The 27,040-nt window shown below is 42.1% G+C and overlaps 1 protein-coding gene across 1 annotated transcript in view; it reads right to left on the bottom strand.

Annotated features, from left to right (window-relative positions):
- The window catches only part of LOC109867811 (INSC spindle orientation adaptor protein), an 88,593-nt gene extending 61,933 nt beyond the window's left edge, over window positions 1-26,660 (bottom strand). Inside the window, exon 1 of the mRNA XM_020457121.2 lies at window positions 26,266-26,660. The gene's annotated coding sequence lies outside the window, so the exon portion shown is untranslated. The remainder of the gene's footprint in view (window positions 1-26,265) is intronic.
- Between the last annotated feature and the right edge of the window lie 380 nt (window positions 26,661-27,040).

Genomic DNA, 27,040 nt, shown 5'->3' with positions numbered 1-27,040 from the left:
AGTCTCCCTCGGAGACAGAGAGAGAGAGCACACTGAGAGTTGGCCTCTACCTGGCTCTGGATGACCCCCCTCGCCGACCTTCCCCTCCCCTCCCTTCTCTGCCATGGAGATGGAACTCTCCGAGTAGGAGAGTCTAATTAGCCCTGACACTCCTGTATAGTGACTCACTTTGCACAGGACGCATCCTTCCTCCCTCCCTTCCCCTCCCCTCCTCCCTCGCATGTCCCCTTAGCTCCACAGCTCTTTCAACCTACAAAACAGGAAGCAGCGACTTTCGATAACAGCAACTTCAACAAAAAACCTGGACCCCCCCCCCAATCACCTCCCCCAATGCATTCTCCCGCCCACTCCTTCCCAGCATCGCTCCGTGCGTCTCAGCCTCCTACATCTACAACGCTCCTGAACTCTATCCGTCAGCATCCCCAGGCAGGCAGAGGCATCTCTCAGGAAGACGTCAAACGTTCTACACCTTTTTGTGTCATTAGCTGCACAGTGAGACCGCCTGTGGAAATGGTTAGATCCTAAACTATACTAACTATAGTATCAAGTTATTATTTGATAGCGATAAGGGGATTTTTTAAAGTGCACTTGCAAGACCATATAATAGGCACTTGGTGAAAATACAGTGCACATGAGATAATGAGGTTCTAACCCAGCGTTTCCCCAATTGGTCATGGGGACCCCAAGCACTACACAGCAGATTCAAATGATCAACTCACCATTAAGCTTTAATTATTTGAATCAGCTGTTTAGTGCTAGGGTAAAAAAACTAAATGTGCACCCTTTGGGGTCCCCAGGAACGCTGTGCCAACCCTTTACATGAATTAGGTGTGCTTGCTGAAGGCAAATTATTTTGTATTATTATAATTTGATTTATTCAGAAGAAGAAGAAAAATTCACCATCAGCAGCCTCGCGGCTGTGCCGCAGTCACACTAATAATACCAATACTATTACATTAACTACCACTAACACCACCACCATCAGCAGCCTCGCGGCTGTGCCGCAGTCACTAGTAATACCAATACTATTACATTAACTACCACTACTACCACCACCACTACTGTCACAGTCCCCACTACTTCCACTACTAGCCCACTATAACAACTCTTGAACTGTTCGAGCTCGATACACCAATTTTCACATGTTTAAGCTACCTGTTCGTATCCAATCAATCAATCAACCTTTCCCTCGACCTACTTTTTTCAACTATAATTAGTCACCACCATTACTACGGCAGACACTATCACTACTATTTCTTATTTCAAATCTGGAAATATTTTAAAACAAGCTAGCAAGCACACCACATCTTCAGGAAATGTACTTCTCTAGTTCTAAATTCTTTTCAAGTAGACCATATTTGAATATTATCAGAAACCCTTAGTTGTCAGGTAAAGTTTTCAATTGAATGGAGTGTATCTCCTCGTGCACCGGAAAAGCTCTGATTACGTGAAGCTAAGCTGACTGCGGGAGCTGTCAGTGCTTTCCGTGGAAGGTCCCTTACTCTGTTTGACTGCTCTGTCTGAAATGATTGAGTGGCACTTTGAAGGCTATATTATTTTGACAGGCCAACTTAAAGGCCTCATGTGGGCGATGGGAGAATTAATAAAACATGGCAGTGTTGCTATTTCAACAAAAGCCAAGTTTAGACCAACTGTAATATAAATAGGGAGACATGTTGCATGCACACAGTGGATTGTTCACTTCCTGGATTTCACATTGCACACCATTTTAATAGAAAACTGAGAAATGAAGTGTCAGAGAACTTTTCAAAATACAACTTTATTTACTTTACTGTTCTTTAGCAGGTTTATTTGACAGGGACAATGCTCATTAATCAACACTTTACTGTTCTTTAGCAGGTTTATTTGACACGGACAATGCTCATTAATCAACACTTTACTGTTCTTTGGCAGGTTTATTTGACAGGGACAATGCTCATTAATCAACACTTTACTGTTCTTTAGCAGGTTTATTTGACAGGGACAATGCTCATTAATCAACACTTTACTGTTCTTTAGCAGGTTTATTTGACAGGGACAATGCTCATTAATCAACACTTTACTGTTCTTTAGCAGGTTTATTTGACAGGGACAATGCTCGTTAATCAACACTTTACTGTTCTTTGGCAGGTTTATTTGACAGGGACAATGATCATTAATCAACACTTTACTGTTCTTTAGCAGGTTTATTTGACAGGGACAATGCTCATTAATCAACACTTTACTGTTCTTTGGCAGGTTTATTTGACAGGGACAATGCTCATTAATCAACATTTGCGTAAATGTGCCAAGGTTAGCCAGCTGTCAAATTTGAACGGTAGTCTTTGGACAGGAAGGTAAAAGTACTTCCTGTTGTTTGGAAAGAGTGATGTTTAAATATTTGTTGTTTGGTGTGTTTGAGAACCACCCTCAAAGTTACGTTTACATGTAGTAGTGCAGAGCAACAACACAACAAATCCCTGTTGCCCTTTAACCTCTTAGACCTACAGTGCATTCGGAAAAATCCCTGTTGCCCTTTAACCTCTCAGACCTACAGTGCATTCGGAAAAATCCCTGTTGCCCTTTAACCTCTTAGACCTACAGTGCATTCGGAAAAATCCCTGTTGCCCTTTAACCTCTTAGACCTACAGTGCATTCGGAAAAATCCCTGTTGCCCTTTAACCTCTTAGACCTACAGTGCATTCGGAAAAATCCCTGTTGCCCTTTAACCTCTTAGACCTACAGTGCATTCGGAAAAATCCCTGTTGCCCTTTAACCTCTTAGACCTAAAGTGCATTCGGAAAAATCCCTGTTGCCCTTTAACCTCTTAGACCTAAAGTGCATTCGGAAAAATCCCTGTTGCCCTTTAACCTCTTAGACCTACAGTGCATTCGGAAAAATCCCTGTTGCCCTTTAACCTCTTAGACCTACAGTGCATTCGGAAAAATCCCTGTTGCCCTTTAACCTCTTAGACCTACAGTGCATTCGGAAAAATCCCTGTTGCCCTTTAACCTCTTAGACCTAAAGTGCATTCGGAAAAATCCCTGTTGCCCTTTAACCTCTTAGACCTACAGTGCATTCGGAAAAATCCCTGTTGCCCTTTAACCTCTTAGACCTACAGTGCATTCGGAAAAATCCCTGTTGCCCTTTAACCTCTTAGACCTACAGTGCATTCGGAAAAATCCCTGTTGCCCTTTAACCTCTTAGACCTACAGTGCATTCGGAAAAATCCCTGTTGCCCTTTAACCTCTTAGACCTACAGTGCATTCGGAAAAATCCCTGTTGCCCTTTAACCTCTTAGACCTACAGTGCATTCGGAAAAATCCCTGTTGCCCTTTAACCTCTTAGACCTACAGTGCATTCGGAAAAATCCCTGTTGCCCTTTAACCTCTCAGACCTACAGTGCATTCGGAAAAATCCCTGTTGCCCTTTAACCTCTTAGACCTACAGTGCATTCGGAAAAATCCCTGTTGCCCTTTAACCTCTTAGACCTACAGTGCATTCGGAAAAATCCCTGTTGCCCTTTAACCTCTTAGACCTACAGTGCATTCGGAAAAATCCCTGTTGCCCTTTAACCTCTTAGACCTACAGTGCATTCGGAAAAATCCCTGTTGCCCTTTAACCTCTTAGACCTACAGTGCATTCGGAAAAATCCCTGTTGCCCTTTAACCTCTTAGACCTACAGTGCATTCGGAAAAATCCCTGTTGCCCTTTAACCTCTTAGACCTACAGTGCATTCGGAAAAATCCCTGTTGCCCTTTAACCTCTTAGACCTACAGTGCATTCGGAAAAATCCCTGTTGCCCTTTAACCTCTTAGACCTACAGTGCATTCGGAAAAATCCCTGTTGCCCTTTAATCTCTTAGACCTACGGTGCATTCGGAAAGTATTCAGTCCCCTTGACTTTTTCTACATTTTGTTACGTTACAGCCTTATTATTAAATTGATTCAATTGTTCTTTTTCCTGATCGATCTACACACAATACCCCATAATTACAAAGCAAAAACAGATTTTTAGAAATAAATAAATAAATAAAATAACACATTTACATAAGTGTTCAGACCCTTTACTCAGTACTTTGTTGAAGCACCTTTGGCAGCGATTACAGCCTTGTCTTCTTGGGTATGGTAATTGGAATATCCAGTAGGTCATTTGATCCATTTTAGAGTAAAGCTGTAACGTAACAAAATGTGGGAGGTCAAGGTGTCTGAATACTTTCCGAATGCACTGTACATATAGGTATGGATAAAGTGACTAGGCAACAGGATAGATAATAAACGGTAGTAGCAGATTATGTGATGAGTCATTTTTGTTGTTGTTGCAAAAACAGTCAATGCAGATAGTTAAGTAGTTAACAGATAGCTACCCGGGCTAACTATTTAGCAATCTTATGGCTTGGGGATAAAAGCTGTCCAGGATCCTGTTGGTTCCAGAAGTGGTGCTTCGGGTACCGCTTGCCGTGCAGTACCAGAGAGAACAGTCCATGACTTGGGTGTCTGGAGTCTACTATAATAAACAGGAAGCAGCGCAGGTCCTAATCCAGGCTCTTGTCATCCCCCATCTAGACTACTGCAACTCTCTGTTGGCTGGGCTCCCCGCTTATGCCATCAAATCCCTGCAATTTACCGAGAATGCGGCAGCCCGCCTGATGTTCAACCTTCATGAGTTCTCCCATGTCACCGCTTATCCACACATTCAACCATCCACACATTCAACCATCCACACATTCAACCATCCACACATTCAACCATCCACACATTCAACCATCCACACATTCAACCATCCACACATTCAACCATCCTATGACAGGAAACCTTTGATACATTTGAAAAGGTTATCATAACAGGTGCTACAAAGAACACAGTCTACCTTTTTAAACACCCTTGAGGCCTGGCCTATGTGGGCAAAATGTGCCGGGCACTCAAGACACGCATATCCGAACATAGGAGTAGTATCAGAAACCAAGATCCCAAAAGTCTAGTCACTATGCACTTTATGAGGTGGCAGATAGCCTAGTGGTTAGAGTGTTGAGCCAGTAACCGAAAGGTTGCTAGATTGAATCCCCGAGCTGACAAGGTAAAAATCTGTTGTTCTGCACCTGTACAAAGCACTGTTACTAGGCCGTCATTGTTCTTGTATTTGTTCTTAACTGACTTGCCTAGTTAAATAAAGGTTAAATCACTTTTTGTTTTTTTTAAATGACTGCCAGACATAATGTTGCCTCATTAAAGTACATGGGTATCGAGCATATCAAAGTCCCGAGGCGAGGAGGGGGACATCAATAGATATTCCGATTGGAAACCATGTCGCCAAAAGGACAAAATGAGGACTTATTCTAAAATTGATTAAATAAATTATTCTCCTCAGCAATCTACACATAATACCCCATAATGACAAAGCACATTTTTGCTAATTTATTACAAATAAAAACTGAAATATTACATATACATAGGTATTCTGACCCTTTACTCAGTACTATGTTGAAGCACCTTTGGCAGCGATTACAGCATCGAGTCTTCTTGGGTATGATGCTACAAGCTTGGCACACCTGTATTTGGGAAGTTTCTACCTTTCTTCTCTGCAGATCCTCTCAAGTGCTGTCAGGTTGGATGGGGAGCGTTGCTGCACAGCTATTTTCGATGTTCCATCGGGTTCAATCAATTTAATGGACTCCAATCAAGTTGTAGAAACATCTAAAGGATGATCAATGGAAATAGGATGCACCTGAGCTCAATTGCGAGTCTAATAGCAAAGGGTCTGAATACTTATCTAAATAAGGTATTTCTGTTTATTATTTTTTATACATTTGCTAAAAAAAAATAAACTGTTTTTCGCTTTGTCATTATGGGGTATTGTGTGTAGATTGCTGAGGATCATTTAAAAATATATATTTTAGAATAAGGCTGTAACGTAACAAAATGTGGAAAAAGTCAAGGTTTTCTGAATACTTTCCGAAGGCACTGTATAAATTATTGTTTTTGTGCTGCCCCTTTTAACTTAAATATGTTTATACAACGGGTGTGTCTAATCCTAAATGTTGATTAATTAAAACTGAATTCCAGCCCGTGTCTATTCCACAAGTTACCACCACCTATATCTATGATGTTAAAATTACTATTTATTCTGTTCCATCTGACTGCACAATCCACTGTTTCATTAGCCCAGCCAAGCAATTTATAAACTAGATCTCCACTATAAAAAGCATCTAGACATTATTTCACAATTCTTTTAGACTAACATTCAGTTTTCAACAAAGGAGATTTGCATAAACCTTGTTTTTCTCACCGACATTTGCAACATTGTTTCAATATTCAAATTCGGTCTCCAGCTGTCCCATAGTAATGAACGAGTCGGGACGAGACAGACAGACAGACAGGCAGCGTTTCTCAGCCAGCCAAATCATGAATCAGCTGGCAATTTTATGGATATACACAACAAAAAAATTAATTGAAGAAAGGTCAAACAAAACTAAGTACAGCTAGTTTGCAGTCTTTCCATCTTCTGTTAGAAGTGATTGTGTTAGCTGTCTTGTTGGCTAGCTCCTCTGAACAACAGTGTCCTGACAAGTGAGCACATTTTCTATGCCAGGCGAAATCACACCTCATTAGTTCATTGTTATGGATGCATCCAAATAAATGTCACTAGAAAACAGCGCAAACAAATGCAAATGCAGCTACTTTGCTGTTATTCTGGCTGACTGTAAGTTAGCCGTAGTTGGCTAGCTAGCAAGCAAGGGATAAGAACGTTGCCAGCCAGTATGGCAATGGAACATTTAGAAAGAACGACTGGGTCGTGTCCATAGATACAGAACAAAGACTGAACGACTGGGTCGGGTCCATAGATACAGAACAATAAAGAACGAACGACAGGATCGCGTCAATAGATAGAGAACAAAAAGACTGAACGATTGGGTCGGGTCTCTGGCAACCGAACCGATAGGATGAACGACCAGCCGGCTTGGGTAGCAACCCTAGATTTGTGCCGGGACTATGTATTGTGGAAAGATGAACTAGTATGAATAAATTCATCAAAGTAACGTTTTTAGTGAAAATCTGTCAATCATTATTTGAATATGTTGGTAACCCATTTAAAAGTGATAATGCCCTCAAAGCTGACGTTTTGAGGATACATTGGCAGGGTTTGCCGGCCGAACGACTTCGTCTCGGGCCTAACACCCGTGCCAATATATCCTCAAAACACCGGCCTCTCGGCCGAATTGGTGCTTGTTTTAGGTCTATAAACATGGGTGTGGTACACTTCCGGTGAAATAACCTGACAAAGATCCTTGTAGGATCGAATCTCTGTTTGTTTATTAGATAAAGGTACGCGGTGGAGCTCATTAGGCTCTACTACTTTTTTCATCACCGCACGAGATGATGTGTGTTTGATCAAACTTGACTAATGAATTAAAACATATCATGATGTAAATAGATTTCCTAAGTTTGGAGACATATTCTTTTTAATTGTTATTTTATTGGGCAATTTGCATCACTTCTATAGAATCATCTATATAGGGAAACCAAGTTTCATTGGTGAGACTGCAAGAACACAAGTGTGTGAATAAGGGGAATAAGGGATGCAAAGTGAGGGAAACAGGGGAGAGAGAGATGAAGCATATTGGGATGTATTTTATGAGGTATATGAGCCCCTTTCTGCCTAACTTAAGTGGCCCATTACGGAATGAAAGAGAGAAAAGGAGCCTGCTATCAGAGAAGAGAAAGATGGATGTCTGACATATTAAGTGTGCGTGTTATCCCCAGCTGACAGGTGGCACTAAGTATGAACTTGACTCCTATCACTCTTTTCATATCCCTCTCCTCTCTCACGCATCGCTCAACTCACATGTATTGTACGTATCACGATTGTTTCATCAACTTGGTCTCATTTGTATTTATTAAGGATCCCCATTCCCCCTGGGGTCCAGCAACAAACATTAAGACAGTTACAGTATATAGAGTTTAAACTATTACATGATATTACATTTCCTAACACTTTACCCAATACATTTAGTGTATTCCCTCAGGTCACTAATCCACTATCACATATTTACAATACAACATCCATCTGTACATGTGTGTAGAGAGCGTGTCTTATGTGAATGTGTCTGTGCCTGTGTTTCTCTTCACAGTACCCGCTGTTCCATAAGGTGTATCTTCATCTGTTTTTAAAAAATCTAATTCTACTGCTGCAGTTACTTGATATGGAATAGAGATCCATGTAGTAATGGCTCTATGTAGTACTGTGCGCCTCCCACAGTCTGTTCTTGACTTGGAGATTGTGAAGAGACCTCCGGTGACATGTCTTGTGGGGTATGCATGGGTGTCTGAGCTGTGTGCTAGCAGTTTAAACAGACAGCTCTGTGCTTTCAGCATGTCAATACTTCTTACAAAAACAAGTAGTGGTGAATTCATTCTCTCCTCCACTTTGGGCCATGAGAGGTTGACATGCATATTATTAATGTTAGCTCTCCGTGTACATTTAAGGGACAGCCGTGCTGACTTATTCTGAGCCAATTGTAATTTTCCAAGGTCCCTCTTTGTGGAACCTGACCACACAAGTGAACAGAAAATAAAGCCTGTAGGACCTGTCTTGTTGATAGTGTTGTTAAGAAGGTAGAAACTAGGGCCTGTAGGACCTGCCTTGTTGATAGTGCTGTTAAGAAGGTAGAAACTAAGGCCTATAGGACCTGCCTTGTTGATAGTGCTGTTAAAAAGGTAGAAACTAGGGCCTGTAGGACCTGCCTTGTTGATAGTGCTGTTAAAAAGGTAGAAACTAGGGCCTGTAGGACCTGCCTTGTTGATAGTGCTGTTAAAAAGGTAGAAACTAGGGCCTGTAGGACCTGCCTTGTTGATAGTGCTGTTAAAAAGGTAGAAACTAGGGCCTGTAGGACCTGTCTTGTTGATAGTGCTGTTAAAAAGGCAGAAAATAAAGCCTGTAGGACCTGTCTTGTTGATAGTGCTGTTAAGAAGGTAGAAACTAGGGCCTGTAGGACCTGTCTTGTTGATAGTGTTGTTAAGAAGGTAGAAACTAGGGCCTGTAGGACCTGTCTTGTTGATAGTGCTGTTAAGAAGGTAGAAACTAGGGCCTGTAGGACCTGTCTTGTTGATAGTGTTGTTAAGAAGGTAGAAACTAGGACCTGTCTTGTTGATAGTGTTGTTAAGAAGGTAGAAACTAGGGCCTGTAGGACCTGCCTTGTTGATAGTGTTGTTAAGAAGGTAGAAACTAGGGCCTGTAGGACCTGTCTTGTTGATAGTGTTGTTAAAAAGGCATATTAGCACTTTATTATGACAGACATCTCCCCATCTTTGTTACTGTTGTATCAACATGTTCTGACCATGACAGTTTATACAATCCAGAAATAATCCAAGTAGTAGTCACCTCAACTTGCTAAATTGACACATTATTTATTATAAGATGTAGTTGAGGATTAGGGTTCAGTGAATTATTTGTCCCAAATACAATGCTTTTATTTTTTATTTTTATATATTTAGGACTAAAATATTCCTTGCCACCCATTCTAAAACTAACTGTAGCTCTTTGTTAAGTCTTGCAGTGATTTTACTTTCTGAAGTAGCTGACTGTCACGTTCTGACCTTTATTTCCTTTGTTTTGTATTTATTTAGTATGGTCAGGGCATGAGTTGGGTGGGCAGTCTATGTTTGTTTTTCTATGATTTGGGTATTTCTATGTTTCGGCCTAGTATGGTTCTCAATCAGAGGCAGGTGTCATTAGTTGTCTCTGATTGAGAATCATACTTAGGTAGCCTGGGTTGCACTGTTTGTTTGTGGGTGATTGTCTATGTTGTAGCTTCACGGTCGTCATTTGTTTATTGTTTTGTATACAGTGTCAGTACTTTCGGTATTAAAGATTTACCATGGACACTTACGACGCCGCATTTTGGTCCGATCCTTCTCGCCTCTCCTCTTCAGATGAAGAGGAGGACGACCGTGACACTGACGCCTATAGTGTTGAGTCATCCGCATACGTAGCCACACTGGCTCTACTCAAGGCCAATGGCATGTCATTAGTAAAGATTGAAAAATGTAAGGGGCCCAGACAGCTTCCCTGGGAAATTTCTGATTCTACCTGGATTATGTTGGAGTGGCTTCCATTAAATAACACCCTTTATGTTCTGTTAGACAAGTAACTCTTTATCCACAATATAGCAGAGGGTGTAAGCCCATAACATATCCTTCTTTCCATCAGCAGACTATGATCAATAATGTCAAAAGCCCCACTGAAGTCTAAGAATATAAAAAGAATTGTCCTCTCACTGTCAACTGAGTTTATTTTCAGCATACTTAAAATGTGTAAATATTTGTATGAACATAACCAGATTCAACAACTGAGACATAAACTGAACAAGTTCCAGAAATTGAATAATGTGTCCCTGAACCAAATAATGTGTCCAATTCAAAAGTAACAGTCATTATCTGGTGTTTTGGGTGAATCGCTTTGGTTCCAGAATGTATCAAAATTGTCAATATATTTTATACCCACAGAGCTGCAACAGTCTGGTAGGAGGGATAAAAGTCTGCTGAAACCTTCAATGCCATGATTTAGGGAGGGCAGAGGGCCAGATATTATGCGCCATTTGTTGGTGTCAAGCAGAGACCCAATCAGTTCTTACAAATCCATCTTCAGCTGTTCTGAGCTGCTCTTTATAATGTCATTGAATCCCACATGCAATATGACAGACTCAATTTCCCGATGCAGGTTTAAAATGTTTGGGTGCAGCTTATTGATGGCTTATACTCGTGCTCCTGGATATCACAAGGTTTTTGCTCCAGGGACTGAGACATTTCTCACCATAGAACTGTCCAATAACAACAAGAAGGGGATGAAGAAATCCGCCCATTCCTACCCCTCACACAATTCGTTGAACCTTTCACGGGCCCATGAGAAGTAGGATAGCATACAACCGCTGCTTCTGGCAATAGGTCCAGACCTCCCACAGCAAACAGTGCCCCGCCAGATCCAGAAAGAGGAAGAGGAGCCAAACTCGATGACGAAGCCACTGCTGGAGTCAGTGTAGTAGGAGTCATCACAGCTGTCGCAGACACAGGCAGTCCCAGCAGGCACAGGTAGATCAGGCACCAGGGCAGCGAAGCTATTCCTTATGTCAATCTGATCCGAACCTCTTGCAGCCAATCCAGTCCGCTTAGCAGCATTACGCTGCCTTCGGTCTCCACGACTTGTGACATGGGACCAGTGCTGATTGGAACAGTCTTCTTGCTGTTCTCCATCTACTCCTCTACAAGATGGAGGAGGAGAAGCAGATGGAGGTGACTTCCTTGGTAGGCAAGTTCCAGGGAGGCCGTTCGGGGAGGGACAGATGGCGAGGCGGGGAAACATCCATCAGGCCCGAGCGGCGTCCAGCCACAGGAGTTGAGAACGGGAAAGTTTGTGTTTCCCCCATAAGTTCGCACAAAACTGAGATTTGCTTGCTGAGCATAGCCACCTCATTCCTGTAATTCTCCGCTAGCAGACAATTTCCACATTGGAACTCCGGATTGTCAATATTGTCCCAGACAAGAGCGTAATAAACACAACTTCTACAGCGTTGGAAATGTTTGTTAGCTATTCCAGGCGAAGGGGGCTCCATTGAAACCTAGCTAGCTGGCTAGTTGGTAGCAGGTGTTGACAAACACTTATGAACAAAATGGAAATAAAACAAAATAAAACGTAGGAAAAACAGGTTGAGGCGCAGGAGGTATCCGAGTTAGCTACATTTATTGTTTCCTAGTGAATACATGCATTCCTTGTCTGACTTGACATGGATGCATCTGATGTCCCATGTTTGTCTCACTCTGGAACAGTCTCTCTTTACCTGCATAATCCTGTCTCTCCATATTTAAAAAATATATATATATGTATTTTATGGAATTTTCAGATTGTATTGAACAGGTAGAGAGGTTGACAGATAGCGAGAAGTTGTGTCAAACGGCAATAGGCCGGATTTGAACCTATGCCGACACTGTAGACGTGACAGAGGCTGCAGCATACTGCTAGACCAGCCAGGTCACTTTCCTTTCGCCCTGAATAGCTTTCTCTTTTGCAACAAAGGGAAATCAGGGTTTTCTTTTCGATTGTGACAATTTTGTAACTGTCACACACACACATAGAAAACACAACCTTCGCACACCGTTCTAGTTCCACTTCTGGCTACACACAAAAGATCTGTAAAAACACACCGTAATGAGGCTTTGGAGAGAGTCCTGCAGATTTGGTTTTCTCTTGTATGCCACAATAATTCCTAATTGCCCTCTGGAGCCTTGTTAGTCACCAGTTTGGGAGAGGACAACTCAACGCTCCAGTCAGAGATTGATTTGACTAAATAAGAGGACATCCTTGTATGGCCAAGTCAGGCCGACAGTGGTCTACCAAAAACCATGTGAAGTATTTGGCCCCCGGAGAATCATTTCCGAAGGCATCGTATCAGAGGACCAGTGGTCTGCTGCCTATAGTGGTCTCCCTAAGATCTCATAGCAACCTGCTCTCCTTATGTAACTCGGAGAATGAGATCAGCCTGGGTCAGGTTACATAGACACGCTTGTACACACACACACAGACATAGACACAGACACAAATGCATACACACACACACACACACACACACACACACACACACACACACACACACACACACACACACACACACACACACACACACACACACACACACACACACACACACACACACACACATACAGCCAACCATACAAAGGCACATAAACACAAGTGTGCTCTGAGGTCAGCTGCTCTGTTAAACGTCACACTAACAAGCATAGACAGATATGATGATGGAACCTCTGCTTCAAAGTGAGTGTCAGCGCAAAGTGTTTCCCAACCATCTCATCTGCTTGGACACCAAGAGCCAACGATTCACCCTTTTTTCCAAATACAACTCGGGCCTGTAAATATCCCAATAGCTTTACCACAAGGCTGCTCAAACAAACACACTGTCATTTTAATACCTAACGGTCAATAATGAATAGATAAATCGTTGACTTTAAAAAATAGTGGATGATGTAATTGCCATACCTTCTGAAAGATGACCGGCAAGCCAAGAGAAATATCCGAGTGCATTCTAAGATCCCCCGTCCATCAAAAATAGTTAAATATATATATATATATAGCTAAATACATATAACGTGAGAGAGCAGCCGCGCCACAGCCTAACACACAGCTAACAGAGGCCCTGAATGGCTCTAAGCAGCAGGGAGACTACGAAAGTCGAAATCTGCTTCCCAAATGGCACCCTATTCGCTATATGGTGCACTACTTTTGACCAGGGCCCATTGGGCTCTGTCCAAAAGTAGAGCACTATTGTTGGCAATAGTGTGCCGTTTGAGACACACTCTTAAGCTGCAAATGAATCCTGAGCCTCGATCCAATGGAGGAGATTGTTGCTGTACCTGACACCGAGTAACGGAGAGGAGGAAAAACACAAGGAGCTTCTTATTAATAATGAGAGAGATCGAACGAGACCACATAACACATGGCACATAGGTGACAGAGTCCTGTTATACGGTCATTATTGCAGACCAGTTATCACATGGTCAGGTAGTGGGGTAGTGCACTATTAGAAAAAAGGGTTTAAGCAATTATTATGAGCCATCCTCCCTTCTGCAGCCTCCACTGGTTCCAAAATAGTTTTTGGGTTGTCCCCATTAGGAGAAACCTTTTTGGGTTTTGAGGAAAACCCTCTGTGGAAAGGATTCGACATGGAACACACAAAAATTCTACCTGGAACCAAAAATGGTCCTCCAAAAGTTTCTCCTATAGGGACAGCCAAAGAACCCTTTTAGGTTGTAGATGGCACCTTTTTTTACTAAGAGTGTATAGTCAACTTGACACATGCTGGTATTAAGGCCTTTGGGCATGAAGACATCACCTGATGAATAAGATAAGATGGCTTTGAACTGAAAATGTGGCCAGGTAACAGCATTGACACATTTGTACTGAACATTTAGCCAGGTAACGGTACCGACACCATTTGAGACCGCCTGAATTCACAGGCATTGATGAAACAATGGCCACATCACGAAAGAAAAAAAATCTGCCACTAATACGCCACAGCGTAATATTTCTGGTAAGGTTTTATGAGATTGGTGTGTTCGTCTCCCATGGCAAGAAAGAGATCAAACCAAAAGGTCCTTTGAAGTAAATTGTCATCCATCGCAGAGAACACAATTTTGGTTCAATCTTCTACTGTAAATCTCTTGCCGCGACACCGCTCCCCGGGTAGATTGAGTGCCTTTGCAATAGCTTTGCCACAGTTTGCTGCCTGTGAGAACGGCAGACCTACAAAACACAGGAGTCAAGAGCAATCAATCCATGGGCCAGATTTACTGTACAACCCGCTGTCCATCCATCCATCCCCACCCACTGACACCTGCCATGTAGATAATGCCCCTCATATCCCATGCCCAAACCACACGTTTGTACTGTGTGGATACTGTGTTGGGTTCCTCATTGGGTATGGAATCAATCCTACATTAAAGGGACACACAGAAAGCTTGAGGGCATGAAAGTGAAAGAAGGGGAGGAGGAGAGGGAGGGGAAAGGGGCGGGGCAGTACGATCCTTTGCAACTCGGAAATGATTCTCCGGGGCCCAGCTGGTTGACATTAGAGGAGAATTGTGTGTGTAGAGGTGAATTGTGTGTGTGTAGGTGGAGAGGGGGGTAAGTCCTATGCCCAGTCCCTACTCGTGCCAATAAACACAGGCATCACTTCAGAGCCAAGGTAGAATTCAGGTTTTTTTTCGGAGGGGGGGGGGGGTTATTCCACCACACAATCAAAAGTCCACGGTAAATGGGACACGCATTGGGTCAATGAGATAACTAAATTTTGTCTGGGCATGTACAAAACCCTTGGCACATAACCGCTAAGCACACACGCCACTTCAAAAACACCTCTGGTGTTTCAAATGAAACGTGTGCGTGTGTGTGTAGAGGTCACACACTCAGTCTTGTCTCGTTTGATGTGAACAGGCACATTCCCAGAAGGTAAGGTACGGGTGGAGATCATGGGAAACACACTTCTTCATTCACTACCATTGAAACTAGAGGAGAGAATGAGGAGGGCTGCATCCCATATGTCACCCTATTCCCGTTATGGTGAACTACTTTTGAATAGAGCCCTATGGTCCCTGTTCCAAAGTAGTGCACTATATAGGGAATAGTGTTCCATTTGCGATGCAGGTGAGAAGTCTCTTCTCAAGACTCCCTGAGGAACCCTCCACTGCATCAACACTCGCTGTAAGGAGGAGATAGATAGACATGACCCTTATATGTACTGCACACACACAATGGATTTCTATGTTCACCCACTCACTCAACTGAAAAGTTCCCCTACTCCATCTCCCAATAGTCCAATACAAAAGACCTTCCAGCTTCCAGAGAGAGGGGGGGTTTAGAGACAGGCAGTGGAGGTAGAAAGGGAGAGAGGGGGAAACAAAGGAGGTAGGGAGAGAAGGGGAGACAGAGGAGGTAGAGAGAGAAGGGGAGACAGAGGGGGAAAGACAAGAGGTACAGAAAGAGGCAGGCGAGGTAGCTAGAGAGGGAGGTGGGCAGAGGAGTAACATACTGTAGGAGGAAACTCCCCACACGGCAAACACTGGTTGAATCAATGTTGTTTCAACTTAATTTGACAAAGTATTGTGACATGGAATCAACATGGAAAATACATTTTTTTTTTTTTTTTAAGTCACCAACTACAGTAGTACTGTTTTTAAAGTCACCAACTACAGTAGTACTGTTTTTAAAGTCACAAACTACAGTAGTACTGTTTTTAAAGTCACCAACTACAGTAGTACTGTTTTTAAAGTCACAAACTACAGTAGTACTGTTTTTAAAGTCACCAACTACAGTAGTACTGTTTTTAAAGTCACCAGCTACAGTAGTACTGTTTTTAAAGTCACCAACTACAGTAGTACTGTTTTTATCGAATAATGAACTACTACATGTAATTATTACTCGATTCAATTGGTCATGTAACAATTAACTCATTTGGAATTTGGGGCACCATGGGAAAAGATATTTCCAGAGTTACTATCTCCTGACTTAAACTCTAAAGATTCATAAATATCTCTTACATCAGTGACAGTCAATTATTTATTATTACCTCATCAGTCTCATTCTGATTGTTGCAATATCCCTGGATCCACAAGAAGCCCTTTTGAATATTCAGTACTACACCAATTTATTTATTTATTTATTAACTAAATAATAAAAAAAATTACAATCGCTCAGACACTAAAAGTGGTACTTGAGGCACACTCAGTGAAACCATTAACTAATTATCTAATCTTCAGACCAAGTCCGCAAAACTGCAAGCACATTATCGGCTTTACACTCAGTTTGCAATTGTAAAACACACTTTTTGCAAAACACTAAACACAGTTCATTAGACATAGCATTCAAAACTAACAGGTCTTGTGTTTTGTTTGGGAAACACTTCCATTCAAAATGCCACACTCTTTTATCGATTACCTACACCCAGTGCTCGCTCACGTGTGAAAACACTTATAGCCAATTTCTTCACTTAGAAATCAGAGCTTGAGCACTATAAATAGGCTTCAAGATGGCTTTCTTGGTTTGGACAACAATGGAGGCCAATTTTGGAGAGAGGGTTAGACCATGTGGTCAACCGTGGTTTGAGTTTCAGGGAGGTTGGGCAGAGGGTCCAGCCTAACTTGAGCCGTTACACTGCAGAAAGTGTCATCCGGACATTTCGAAATGAGAGCACGTAAGTAAACTTACGGGAATATGGTCATTTCAAACAACAGCACACGTTTACGACAACCGCAACACCACATCACTGACAACACAACATTCAGTAACATAAATAGGGTGAGTATCCTGAAACGCCATCAGATTCGTATGAAACAGCTCTACAGAGTACCATTTGAGCGGAATTCTGACAGAGTGAAACAACTGCGCTATAAATACGTACAAGAAAGCTATACTATCCTGTCATTGGTATTGTATTCCAGTGTATTGTGCTACATATTGACTGCTCTGTCTATTCATACTGTCATACAATAATGTTTTATCTGTTTCAGAGAGCTATGGAACTAGATGCTGCTGCAGCGCATTATGATTTAGTTTAGGTTGATGAGGTCAGTTTTAACCTAGCCAAAACAAGACGCAGGGGAAGAAACCTCATTGGACACCGCGCCATCGTCAATGTCCCGTGGTGGCAACATCACATTGTGTGCAGCCATTAGTCGGAACGGTGTCCTTCATCATCATGCCAGTCTTGGTCCTTACAATACTGCCCACATTATCACCTTCCTTGACACCCTGCATAATATCCTCATTCCCAATGATCAGAGGAATGGGCCAGAGCAGTCCTGGTTTGGTGTCATCTGGGACAGTGTAAGTTTCCACCGGGCCACTCTGGTCTGTAACTGGTTCATTGACCATACGCAAGTTTTGATGCTCAACCTGCCACCATATTCTCCATTTCTAAACCCAATAGAAGAGTTATTTTAGTCGTGGCGTTGGAAGGTATACGATCGCCAACCCCACCAACGCATACCCCTTCTCCAGGCGATGGAGGAGGCCTGTGGTGACATAGACAAGGGGGCGTGCCAGGGCTGGATACGCCACTCCAGACGCTACTTCCCCCGCTGTTTAGCCAGAGAGAACATTGCTTGTGACGTTGATGAGGTGCTATGGCCAGACCCACACCAGTCTCATCATCAACAGTGAAGAGGCGACTCCGGGATGCTGGCCTTCTAGACAGAGTTCCTCTGTCCAGTGTCTGTGTTCTTTTGCTCATCTTAATCTTTTATTTTTATTGGCCAGTCTGAGATGTGGCTTTTTCTTTGCAACTCTGCCTAGAAGGCCAGCATCCCGGAGACGCCTCTTCACTGTTGGCGTTGAGACCGGTGATTTGCGGGTACTATTTATTGAAGCTGCCAGTTGAGGACTTGTGAGGTGTCTGTTTCTGAAACTAGACACTCTAATATACTTTTCCTCTTGCTCAGTTGTGCACCTGGGCCTCCCAATCCTCTTTATATTCTGGTTAGAACCAGTTTGCGCTGTTCTGTGAAGGGAGTAGTACACAGCGTTGTATCAGATCTTCAGTTTCTTGGCAATTTCTCGCATGGAATAGCCTTCAATTCTTTGAACAAGAATAGACACAAGTTTCAGAAGAAAGGTCTTTGTTTCTGGCCATTTTGAGCCTGTAATTGAACCCACAAATGCTGATGCTCCAGATACACAACTGGTCTAAAGAATAACAGTTTTATTGCTTCTTTAATCAGAAGGACAGTTTTCAGCTGTGCTAACATAATTGCAAAAGGGTTTTCTAATGATCAATTAGCCTTGGATTAGCTAACACAATGTGCCATTGGAACACAGAAGTGATGGTTGCTGATAATGGGCTTCTGTGCGCCTATATAGATATTCCATAACAAAATCTGCCGTTTCCAGCAACAATAGTCATTTACAACATTAACAATGTCTACACTATTTCTGATCAATTTGGTGTTATTTTAATGGACAAAAAATGTGGTTTTCTTTCAAAAACAAGGACCTCGTTGTGTATTCCTTGTTTCAATGTTAATAGAAAAATGCTACGTTTGCACATCTGGATTTGGGGATTTTATACCATTCTTTATTTTATTTAACGCTTATTTTACCAGGTAAGTTGACTGAGAACACATTATCATTTACAGCAACAACCTGGGGAATAGTTACAGAGAGGGGGGGGGGGGGATTTCTCAAGCTCTGTTAGCTGTGGATTTTCAATGGGATTCAAGTCTGGGCTTTGGCTGGGCTACTCAAGGACTGTATGCATGGGCTCGTTGTCCTGTTGGAACATAAATCTTCGCCACAGCTGGTGGTACTCTGAAGCAGGTTCTCATCAAGGATATGCCTGCGTTTGGCTCCATTTATTGTTCCCTCTATTCCTACCAGTCTCCCACTCGCTGCCGCTGAAAAGCATCCCCATAGTATGATGCTGCCACCACCATGCTTCATGGTAGGGATGGTGTTAGACGGGTGATGAGCTGTGCCTGGTTTTCTACAGAAATAGCCCTTCGTATTCAGGTGAAATAGTTACATTTTTGTCTTTTGCCTAATGCTCTGTCTTTCTGCAAACTCCAGCTCTAGGCAGAGTTTGGTTTATTCCATATTTTTGGAGACCACTGTGCTCTTGGAAACTTTCAACACTCTTGAAATGATTTTATATCCTTCCCAGATATATGCCTCATCACATTTCTACCTCCTTGGACTTCATGGTTTAGTTTCTGCTCTGACATGCACCGTCAACTGTTGGACCTTATATAGACAGCTGTGTTTCTTTCTAAATCATTACTTGACCACAGGTGGACTCTAATCATCTTAAGGATGATCAAAGGAAATTAGATGCACCTGAGCTCCATTTGGAGTGTCATAGCAAATTGGTGTGAATACTTATGTCAATTAGATATTTCTGTATTTCATTTCCAATAAATTTGATGATGTCATTATGGGGTATTGTGATGTCATTATGGGGTATTGTGCTGTCATTATGGGGTATTGTGTTGTCATTATGGGGTATTGTGATGTCATTATGGGGTATTGTGATGTCATTATGGGGTATTGTGATGTCATTATGGGGTATTGTGATGTCATTATGGGGTATTGTGATGTCATTATGGGGTATTGTGTATAGATGGGTAAGAAAATAAAAAAGATTTAATCCATTATGAATTTCGGCTGTAACACAACAAAATATGGAATAAGTCAAGGGGTATGAATACTTTCTGAAGGCACTGTACTGTCCAAGCAGAAGATACATCTCCTCCAAGTGTTGATATTTGGTTGCGTTCACAATATCCTGTTTGTATATAAATTAGTTATTGATATGTAGGATTCACGTCTCCATCTCGACCAAAAATCTATCAAACTTTAAATGCACTTCAAATAATGTTTGATTTGATTTAGTCCTTTTTTTCAACTTAGATTTTTTGGGGTTGAGATGGAGACATGAAACCAACATGTTAATAACAACCAGCCGTCCTTCATATACACAAGACAATATGCAAAGGTTAGGGTGTATTATTAATATCATGCATTTGGCATCCTATTTATAGGGCTAATGGTAACTACTTCTAAACTTCTAAACATCCAATCCAATCAACCATGGATGAATGATAGTATACCTAGCTCCGCGTTGAAATGATGGTGTCCTTTGTTGGGAAAATCAGATGTCAAAGTAGCCTACATTAACCCAACATCACTCCAAATTTACATTCACATACAGCTTGTGTGAGAAAACGGATAGGAGTTACATTGAACTATATATTCAATGTCATTTAAGTAGTCTACTCAAATGAGTGTGGAAGATGATCACTGTCTAAATGGGTTGACATCAGTGGAGACTGCTGAGGGGAGGACGTCTCATAATAATGGTTGGAATGGCGTCAATGGAATGGTGTCAACCACATGAAACCCCATGTGTTTGATGTGTTCGATCCCGTTCCGTTGAGTCCGTTCCAGACATTATTATGAGCCGTCCTCCTCTCAGCAGTCTCCACTGGTCCACGTGACAGCTCAGCAGAAAGTAACACAGTTTGCTTCCAAAGCTAAGCAGGGGACAGAGGTAGTCATCTGGATGCTAGACTTGTTCTCACTGAAGTGCAATACCCCTCATATACCAGTAGGAATCCCTATTCAGGCAGAAATTGCTTTACTGTAGCTTCACAATATACTGTATTTCAATATACCTCTTTATTTCAGTAGACAGCATGACATTGATTCAAACATACCATCTTGCTATCGACATTGAAGGTCAAATAAAATATGTCTAATAAAATATAACATTCTACATGATTTCAACCACCCAATGAATTTCAATGTTTACAATGCTGGTAGAAAATTCATTTTAAATAAAAAAATGTAATCCAATGTATTTTCCACGTTGATTCCACGTCACAATACGTTGACAAATTACATTGAAACAATGCTGATTCAACCAGTGTGCGCACCACTACGCGGAAAAGTAGACGTGCACTCTCTTAATTGAGCCCCACAATGGGGAGAGCCTCCACTGAGTCACAAGCTCCCTTTCTCTCACCGATGCATCAACAGCCCAACTGTCCACAATAAAGAAACCAGAGATGTCCAACGGTTAATGCCTGTCTTCCAAACAAAAATGACAGCAGAATCTCATGCTTAACCTTGGCAGGCCCATTAGGTAACGTTTGTCTGCAATTGATTAGGTGTCTTGTCTTTAGCTGGTTAGCAGTTAGCATGTAAGCGGAGGCTAGCTCGTGTAATGCTAGCCTACTCGTTTATTATTAGTGACAGACACAGGCATCTGGCTCCATGTGGAGGGCAATACATTGAACTCCTTCCCGGGGTTAAAAGTCAACAGCTGGGAGTAAACCGGCTTGTTGTCATGGCAATGCCTGTCTGGAATGTTTCCGGCTCTCGTCTCTGCTTTCAATTGGTCCGTCGAGAAGCTTGATGAAACCGAACAGAAGACCAAGTTTGTATTTTGCGTATGGAGTTTCATGTAGGGACGTTCTGCTAACCTGGCAAAGTATTGTCATGACTAATAGCAGCATGACTGTGTCTTTAAACACAGCTAACCGCTTCAGTTGTTGCCAACTTTTGAAACATTTGCAATTCATCAGGGATTGCACTAACTTACTCTTTTGGCAGTGGACGATTCCATAAAAACATGTCAAAAGAAGAGAAAAGAGGTCTGACAAAGTTTCAGAGCGTATTCTGACTTTGAGTCAGGCTTGAAGGAGAAATCTGTGAAACCTCAGAGTAGGAGTGCTGATCTAGGATCAGGTCCCTTCCTGTCCATATAATCTTATTTATCATGACCTAAAAGGAAAAACTGATCCTAGATCCTCTGAGACTGAGATGCTTTATGAATACGGGCCCTGAGAAAAAACACAGTATTAGCTTGGGTTGGAAATGTGAAGACGAGAGCAGGCCGACACCATGTGAGCGATGGATAAAGCCAAGGGACGCCAGACAGCACGGAGCGAAACCCGAACTGACCTCGCCTTGACTCACGCTTCGGCCACACAGATGCAAGACAGAAGAGGAGAGACAGAGAATAACAACCGGGAAGGATGGAAAGTAGCCACTTGTGGAAAAAGATACTTGCCACGTCCAGACACAGCTAAAAACGTGAGTCATGGGCATGGCAAAATGCTAACTGGAGGCCAATCTCTTATCATTGAATTCATGGTGATAGAAAGCAACAGCTCGCCAATCTAAGAAGATAACCATAGAACATTAACTCTATGGGCCAGTTTCCCAGTCACAGATGAAGCCTTTTCCCTGGTCAAAAAATAATAATTCTCCATTGAGAAATCTTTTTTTGTCCTGGATTAGGTTAAATCTGTGTCCTTTTAATCCCGCCCTTTCATGGTATATTTAGTATACTTTTTTTGACAAGGATATTTGAACGCTTTTATTATTTGAAATGTTTCTGTAAAGCTTCAAACTCCATTTATTACCTGGAGGAACCTACTCTGGTAGCTTAGCTACAAGAAGCACCACGTTTCCAGCTATATTAAACAGTACAATTAAAGTAAAGTAAAGTACTCAAGTAGTACTTTAAAGTATTTTTACTTAAGTAGTGTTTTGGAGTATCTTTACTTCACTATTCACATTTTGAACTACTTTTACTTTTACACTGCATTCCTAAAGAAAATAATGTACTTTTTACTCCATACATTTTCCCTGACACCCAAAAGTACTCGTTACATTTTGAATGCTTAGCAGGACAGGAAAAGGGTCTAATTCACGCACTTATCAAGAGAACATCCCTGGTCATCCCTTTCCCTGCCTCTGATCTCGTGGACTCACTAAACACAAATGCTTAGTTTGTAAATGATGTCTGAGTGTTGGTGTGAATAAAATAAATAAATAAATAAATACAAAATAATACAAATCAAATGTTGCCGTTTGTTTAATGCTTCGAAATGATTTATACTTTAACTTTTACTTTCAATACATAAGTATATTTTAGCAATTCCATTTACTTTTGATACTTAAGTATATTTTGAAACCAAATACTTTTAGAATTTTACTCAAGTAGTATTTTACTGGGTGACTTTCACTTTTACTTGAGTCATTTTCTATTAAGGTATCTTTACTTTTACTCAAGTAGGACACTTGGGTACTTTTTCCACCACTGTAATGAAACACATTTAAGTAAACTGAAACATAATGGGTTCCAATTATAGTATTCGTCACTGGACTCAGCCACACCCACAACAATCGTGCTATACCCATGATCTGACAAAGGCGACGACAACACATTATCCCATCATAGCTCTCTAATGATGAGTAGTTACTAGGGTCATGATAGAGGAGAGAGGAGTTTTCTTCAAAACGTTGAAGCTACCAATTACCCCACCCATAGAGAGAAGCTAATTAAACAGTATGGTAGTAGAGTCAGGAGCCAGACCTAGGGGCCACACCTACACGGTTGGGTCACGTTAGTTAGTTAGGCAGGCCACTCCCCTTCCCAGCTGTTCAACAGGCCTGAGAAGAATGAGAGAGACTCTCTTCTAATGTGGCAGGCAAGCAGCCAGTGGATCCAAATAACACACAGCCATGAACGTATGCATGCACGTGGCATACACACACACACACACACACACACACACACACATACACACACACACACACACACACACATACACACACACACACACACAGACCTATCATTGTTGCCTACTCATCAGTATCATTAGCATCACTATAATCACTGTCATCTTCCACAGCAAACAAAGCTGGCGTCCACATCCACCCACACCCACTCCACAGATTTACAGACTCCAGCCAGCCGTGGCCTCTCAGTGGTTTACAGCCCGGGCATGACTCTGGAAAAGCACACACAAAGCATATTTTCTATGGAGGGAAACAGAGAGAGAGAACTGGATCCACTGAGTGGTTTGGCCTGGCACATATTGCTCTATGAGAGGAAGGGTAGGCCATGATGTTGTCTTGTTGGCAGCATTTGGCAAGTTGGGGGATGTATGGGCGAGGTGGGGGCGCAGTTGGCAGTATCTCTGTTAGGGCACATGATTCCCTGTACTGTTACGAGTGGTGTGAATCTTTGTCTCTCAGTTTGACTGTGCAGAGAATAGCACTTACTATACCCAAACACTTCTCAAATACAGTACCAGTCAAAAGTTTGGACACACCGACGAATTTTTTTGTAGAGTAATAGTGACGACACCAAAACTAAGAAATGACACATATGGAATCAAGTAGTAACCAAAAAAGTCTTAAACAAATCAAAATATATTTTCTATTTGAGATTCTTCAAAGTAGCCACCCTTTGCCTTGATGACAGCTTTGCACACTATTGGCATTCTCTCAACCAGCTTCACCTGGAATGCTTTTCCTACAGTCTTGAAGGAGTTCCCACATATGCTGAGCACTTGTTGGCTGCTTTTCCTTCACTCTGCGGTCCAACTCATCCCAAACCATCTCAATTGGGTTGTGAGGTTAGGCGATTGTGGAGGCCAGGTGATCTGATGCAGCACTCCATCACTCTCCTTCTTGGTGAAATAGCCCTTACACAGCCTGGAAGTGTGTTGGGTCACTGTCCTGTTGAAAAACAAATGACAGTCCCACTAAGAGCAAACCAGATGGGATGGTGTATCGCTGCAGAATGCTGTTATAGACATGTTGGTTAAGTGTGCCTTGAATTCTAAATAAATTACTGACAGTGACACCAACACACCTCCTCCTCCATGCTTCACGGTGGGAACCACACATGCGGAGATAATCCGTTCACCCACTCTGCGTCTCACAAAGACACGGAATTTGGAACCAAAAATCTAAAATTTCGACTCATCAGACCAAAGGACAGAATTCCACTGGTCTAATGTCCATTGCTTGTGTTTCTTGGCCCAAGCAATTGGTGTCCTTTAGTAGTGGTTTCTTTGGAGCAATTCAACCATGAAGGCCTGATTCACATAGTCTCCTCTGAAAAGTTCAAGTTGAGATGAGTCTGTTACTTGAACTCTGTGAAGCATATATTTTGGCTGCAATTTCTGAAGCTGGTAACTTATCCTTTGCCATCCTTTGGATCTTCCTTTCCTGTGGTGGTCCTCATGAGGGCCAGTTTCATCATAGCGCTTGATGGTTTTTGTAACTGCATTTGTAGAAACATTAAAAGTTCTTGACATTTTCCAGATTGACTGACCTTCATGTCTTAAAGTAATAATAGACTGTCGTTTCTCTTTGCTTATTTGAGCCTGTTCGTGCCATAATATGGACTTGGTATTTTACAAAATAGGGCTATCTTCTGTATATGACCCCTACCTTGTCACAACACAATTGATTGGCTCAAACGCATTAAGAAGGAAAGAAATTCCACAGATGAACTGTTAACAAGGCACACCTGTAAACTGAAATGCATTCCAGGTGAATACCTCGTGAAGCTGGTTGAGAGAATTCCAAGAGTTTGCAAAGCTGTCATCAAGGCATAGGGTGGCTACTTTAAAGAACTCAAATATAAAATGTATTTTGAATTATTTAACACTTTTTTCGTTACTAAATTATTCCAAATGTGTTATTTCATAGTTTTGATTTATTCTACAGTGTAGAAAATAGTCAAAATAAAGAAAAACCCTTGAATGAGTGGGTGTGTCCAAACTTTTGAGTGGTACGGTACATTTGAATGACAACACCATTATAGATATTGTAGCGATGGGATGGGTTGCCTGGTAATAATGGCAGAACAACATTTAAGTGATAGTCCCACTTTCAACAATAATCTGTTCTGCTTTGTAATGCACAACCTTTTACCCTTGTAATAACAATGTTATTACTTTTGTTCTTGCAACCTAATCAACGTCGGTACACTATGTTACAATGCTGTTATGTAGTATTTACAACTGCGATGCCTGTCTGTGATTTAGGCAAAAAGTTACTCCATTAAAATATCAGTTTTGGCGCTACCACCGTGCGCCCCTGACGGACACTAACTTCATCTCCAGTTAAATATCCTGACCTGCAGATGAAGATAGCATTGCCATGGGAGACACTATTGTAATGTGGCTTACAGAGTCAATGAATCAACTAACACAGTAACAGCGATAAACAGTGAGAAACGGTCTCAAAGATGCCCTGAGCTCTCTATGAGCTTCGAGGTGAGTGAGAAAGAGGCAAATTATGCCACCCAGGACTTAGTCAGACACCAGGTAGTAATAGACAATTCTCAAGTTTATCCCATTGTGATGTCATTTATCTCTCTCTCCCCCCCCCCCCCCACACGAGGGGAGTGTTTGCCAGACTTACCCCAGCCTCAGGTCAGCGTCGTAAAGGTTAAGTGTCCCCAGGAGTTTTCATTGTCGAGGAGCAAGCCTCTACCAGTGCCCTGCGAGCTCCTCTCTCCTCGCAGCTTAACTGAGGTACTGGTAGCTCAACTGGAAGGAGCTCCCTCGGTCTTTCGTAAGGATTTGTGACCTTAAGGTTTTTCTTGGGGAGAAAAAGCCCACATCCCTCTGTCAGTCAAGCAGCGGAGCATAGTTTCAGCTGGGCGGCCGTCCAAACAGACATGAAAACTATTCTATTTCTGTCTGCCATATGAGCCGCAGCACTGTATTTTGGAGAGAATTTGTGGTCAAGCATGTAATTGCTGAGTTGACCAGTTATGGCGAAATGTAATTGTAGACCTCATCAGATTTGTGGAGAAACTGCCAAGTGAACAAGGTAGAGGACTTTTAAAGTCCCACAAAAACAAGGGAGACCACATAAATAAATGAGGAACTGGGATCCAGATGTGGGAACAGAGGGAGGGGGAGAAGAAGAAGAAGATGTGGGAACAGAGGGAGGGGGAGAAGAAGAAGAAGAAGAAGAAGAAGAAGGGGGGTGAAAAAAAGAGCCAGACGCCAGTACTTGCCATCGCAGCAGAATGAAATCGCATTTCTGACACTGTGAAAGGGTGTTTACCTTCCTCTGAGAAGTCACAGGAGAAAAATGGGTTTTGGGAAGGTAAGAGGCTGTGGCTGTGAGTGTGTTGTTTCTGGACTTTTACCGTGAGCCTTTCAGGGTGTCTGGTTGCACGTCAGGG

This window comes from Oncorhynchus kisutch, linkage group LG22 (genome assembly GCF_002021735.2).
Source record: "Oncorhynchus kisutch isolate 150728-3 linkage group LG22, Okis_V2, whole genome shotgun sequence".
Classification (NCBI taxonomy): domain Eukaryota; kingdom Metazoa; phylum Chordata; class Actinopteri; order Salmoniformes; family Salmonidae; genus Oncorhynchus; species Oncorhynchus kisutch.
The sequence above is the reverse complement of the archived record's forward strand: the minus strand, read 5'-3'. Positions and strand labels throughout refer to the sequence as shown.